Here is a 5,182-nt window from a genome sequence, read left to right on the forward strand (position 1 = left end):
TCCTAAGGTTTCCAACTTTATGACTTCCTGTGCCTAATAAGAGCTTAACACAAGGTCTTAATGTTGGATTAGGTGTCTAAGTTCATAACTATTTCTGGAATGTACTTGACCCGGTTGGCATGGTCCATTTGGGTTGAATGGCATTGAAACACTTGGATAGACTAAATGAGAGAAAGGACACTTATGGTTTATTAATATATTATAAGTTCTAATATATTAATAATATTATTTAATTAGTATTGATCAAGAATTAATTTGGTGATCAAAAGAAGACAAATTAAATATATGGGGTTAATTGTGTAAATCATTCAGTGTTACATAGTGGGCTAATGATCCATGGTTTATTAAGTTGGGATAAAACCCATAAGGTGCTCCGTGGATATTCCATGGAGGATATGAACCCATGGATCATGGAATATGAAAAGCCATGCACATTAGGGTTTACATGGTGTCACCCTACATGTGGCACACTATATAAGAAGCTCCATGGCTAGCAAAATCGGACACTAAGAAAGAACAAGAGGGCTAGCTGATTTTGAGTGTTAGTGAACTTCTCTCAAGGTTATTCCAAGAGTTGTGTTGTGTGAAACATTTGAGGCGTCACGTTTGAGGTGCTAGGCTCACAAGGTTCTCAAGGAATCTAAGCAACAAGAAAGGTATGCTCTTCTACTAGCTTTTATGTTTCAAAGTTCCCCATGACATGCTAGTTAGGTTAAGAACCTTGGAAATTCAAATTTGCATGTATCTTAGTAAAACATAGATCCAAGGTTTCTAGGGTTGCATGTACACCTTAGGAGTGTTAGAATGCTCATAACCCTTCAGTGGTATTAGAGACTAGACTTGTTTTTTTGATACTTGATGCAAATTGTTGAAAAAACACAAGATTTCTGCATTCTGCTAAGTGAACTCGCCGAGTCCATACGGGGACTCGACGATTCCATGTGTTAATTCATACTACTCGTCGAGTAGGTTCTTGCACTCGACGAGTAGGAGGCCATGAATGCAGATTTTCGAGTTTTGTTGCTGGAAATGAACTCGAAACATTACCCTAAACTGTTTTGGTCTTATAAAACTTGTTTTAGATGGTGTAATGGTTATGCTAATCCATTTTCAATAGCTATTATCAAAATTTAAAGTCTTATTTGTGTTTTTTATGATTCTAGAAATTGTTGATATGAATGTTCATGAACTTATGAGTATGGTAGATCATAGGAATTACATTGTTAGTTTAATTCTTGATCTTGATGTGTTTTAATGGAATCCATAAGTTGTCCTCAAGTTATGGATTACCAAAAGTCTTTCTTTTAAAGTCCATTAATAAACACATAGGTTACATAAAATGATAAGTCTCTCATTTTAATAAAACATTAACTCATAAGTGATGAAAAATGAAAAGTTTTGAAAGTTACAAAACTTCCCCTCAAGTTTTGGAACATGTAAAGTCACTTTAAAAACTGTAGTTTCAACCCCTAGAATTTTAAAAGTTAAAATTCAACCTTTAGACTTTATAATATTATAAGTTAATATATATATATATATATATATATATATATATATATATATATATATATATATGTATAAGAACAAGTCGTTTTACCATTAGTAGGCCTCATTCACAAAGCCGGTCTATAAGGGGTATAAGGTTGTTGCCTATAAAATGGCAGCTTATTGGGTGTCCACTCTCACCCATCGTTTCCTTGACCGGTGGAGGGTCGTTAGCCGAACAGGTAGGATAGTGAATTTAATCCTCATTAAAAGTATGATGGTTATAAAGTAACTAAATGTTTTATAAATTCTTAATCTTAGTTACTTTAGGAAAATGTGAATAGGGTGCTAACCCATGAAATTACACTTTTCACTTTGCTTAAGTCGTTGGTGGAGCGTGTGTTATTAACCGACACACTAACCTGGACTTAACAAGGTAGGCAAATGGTGGCTTAAGGTTTATCATAGATCAGTGGAGCGCGTGTGGTTAACCGACACATCGGTTAGGTGATGAACATTAAGAGTACCAAGTAATTTGCATGGTTAATTCACACCTTATTCTATGATCTTCGGCATCCTAGTCACAAAACTTGAAGGGAGCATTCGAGATTAAAACATGCCATTGAAAAGTTCAATGAATCTCAAAAGAATCTAGGAGTTTCAAAACCAATAAAAATCTAATAATTTATTTCGTTTTTCATGGAGGAAATTGGTGAATCGTCATTGACCTACCTTCAAATATTTTATAGCTTTGATTTCGACATCTCTTCTAAGTTATAAAAATCTTCATTCACCTACCGCCTCCTTCTCTCTCATGAACCTTTGTGGGAGAGTCATCTTCGATGGTTCCAACTTTATGGATTGGATCAGGAACATCAGGATGTTCACTCGTTACGAGGACAAGGAATATGTCCTCGACAAGGAGCTTAAGGAATTTGATGACTCGTCTGCTACTCCTGAGGAGATTGGTGAATTCCGGACGCATGAGAGAGATGCCACCAAAGTGGCATGTATCTTGTTGGCCACAATGACAGCCGAGCTCCAAAAGTCCTATGGGGACTTCTACCCTTTTGAGATGCACCAGGACTAGATGGACCACTACCATCAGAGTGCTCATCAAGAGCGGTATGAAATCATCTCCTCCATGATAACAAACCGAATGAAGGATGGTGAACACATCACGGGCCACATGCAGAAAATGCAAAGGTATGTGGACCATTTGCTGAAACTGAATGTGAACTTTCCCGAGGAGTTGGCAATTGACATCATTTTGCACTCCTTACCTTCGTGTTATGATCAATTCCGAATGACATACCACATGAAAAAGGAGGAAGTTACACTCAGCAAACTTCAAGGACTTTTGAAGTCCGCTGAAAGTGGTCTTAAAGGAAAATCTGGTGTTACCACTCCTACTCCTACCGTGGCCCTTGTCTTGGCAATCGGGCAAGGTAAAGGGAAGAAGAGGAAGAGCCTTTCGAAGGGTACCAAGGGAAAGTCCCTTGATGGCTCCTCTTCGAGTGGAACCAAAAGAGGTTATGTCACTGCTTATGCTAACCCTAAAGAGGCTGAATGCTTCTATTTCCATGAAAAGTCGCACTGGAAGCGAAATTGCCCAAAGTACCTGCAAAATGTTAAGGATGTTAAAGTGAAACCTAACCATGCAGGTATTTACACTATATTGTATAATAACTCGCCCCATTCTAATTCTTGGTTCCTTGATACAGGTTGTGGTATTCATATATGTTCTTATTTGCAGGGACTAAGAACAAGTGAGAATGTGGAGCATGGGAAGATAAACTTGATCATGGGGAATAGGAAAGCTTCACCTGTCACCAAGATTGGAGTTTATTCTATGTTGTTAAGTAGTGGGTTAGAGTTAGATTTGAATAAGTGTAGTTACTCATCTGAAATGGCAAGAAATATTATTTCCTTTCATTGTTTGTACAAACAAGGGTTTATGTTTTCGTTTGATAATGGATGTGGTGGTATTAATGCTTTCTTTAATAATGTTCTTTATTTTAAAGCATTACCTTGTGATGGTGTATATGAAACTGTGTCGGTTGTTGATAACCTAGGAAATAATGTGTTGTGTATCGATTCTTCCACTAACTTGGATAAAGCATCATTATGGCATTGTTGTCTTGCACTTGTGAGCAAGAAACACATAGGCCAACTCCAAAAGGATGGAGTCTTGGAGTCATTTGACCTAAATGATGGGTTTTACACAAATAAACATCCTATGTGCTCATGCAAACCCTAATGCTTGGATATAGGCTTATGTTATTGTACATGCAATGAATCCAAGACTTGCAAACCCTAGATCTAATAACATGAATTCGAAATAAAACATAACAAATCATATCTAGATGATTACATTTGTTGATTGCTTGATTCCATCTTGATTCTTCTTGTCTTGGAGCTTAGAGTCACAAGTGTAACTCCTCTAATGGCTTACAAACACCAACTAGCAAGAAGGAAATTATGAGAGAGAGGAGGGAATGCTAAAATCGGCCCTAGGGTTTCTCTTGAGATCAAGTGTAGCCGAAAATTACAAGTGGAGCTCTTTATTTATACTGTAGGTTGCTAGGGTTTCTACCAAAACCCTAGTGGACAACTTAATCACCAAGCAGCCCATGAAACCTTCTGGAATAGGGCCTTGGATGAAAATATGATGATCCTTCATCATAATTTCGTTCCCCCTTAGTCCATTAGGTTCCCCAGCCCAAAACTCAACTATCACACATTTGACAGTTTGTGCCCCTTTAATTAATTAATCTCTTTTAGTCACCAAATTAATTCCTAATTAATTTATGACCAATATTAATCAAATAATATGATTTCTCTTTTAATATATTATGCTTATAATATATTAATAAATCATAATATCTTCTCTCTATCCATAAATTACCATGTCAAGTTGCTATGGTGAAGGCAACCCAAAAGGATCATGCACAACCGGGTCAAGTACTTACCAAATATAGTTACGGACTTAGACACTAATCCAATAGTCTCCCACTTGGATAAGTCTAGTAACTATAAATGTAACTACAATCCGATTAGCAATCATAGCTCTCAAAGACGCTGTCGAACTTTGATCTTATCAATACTTTGTCCTTTAGATAAGGGATCGTATAGTCCTCTGTTCTAGATATCGTGCGGACAATCACATGGAACATAGTCATACTTATTATCCAGCAGTATGTTTCTTGATCTCAGATTCATTTGACATAGAACTTAATTGAACACATCAATTCAGTCCTGACCGGGCCCGGCACATAAGTAAAATCAAATCATCGAGGGGCCCTGATATCGCTTTTACCCTTTTATAATAAAAGGAACAGATAAACATCGACTTATATGCATTTACTATTCACTAATCAAATCATACACAACAATGCATTTTATGACATCAAGTTACTGATGCGTTTTCACATTACCAATGCACAACAAATCAGCCAACAATAAACCATATATCTAGGTTTTCAGACCATATGATATTATCGTCTTGCGATCACTTGTCATAAATTCCATGAAGTGATTCCAGCAAGCGCGGGTTTATTCCAATGCTCAAAACATGTTCATAAGCACTCATGAACGTTGTAGCAAACCTTTGCTATGTCTAATACCTTTTAGACAATCTACACACCTATTCATGACAGTCTTCATTCATATCTACTTCCAACATATGAACGACTGT

The sequence above is a fragment of the Lactuca sativa genome, chromosome 1 (assembly GCF_002870075.4).
Source record: "Lactuca sativa cultivar Salinas chromosome 1, Lsat_Salinas_v11, whole genome shotgun sequence".
NCBI lineage: Eukaryota > Viridiplantae > Streptophyta > Magnoliopsida > Asterales > Asteraceae > Lactuca > Lactuca sativa.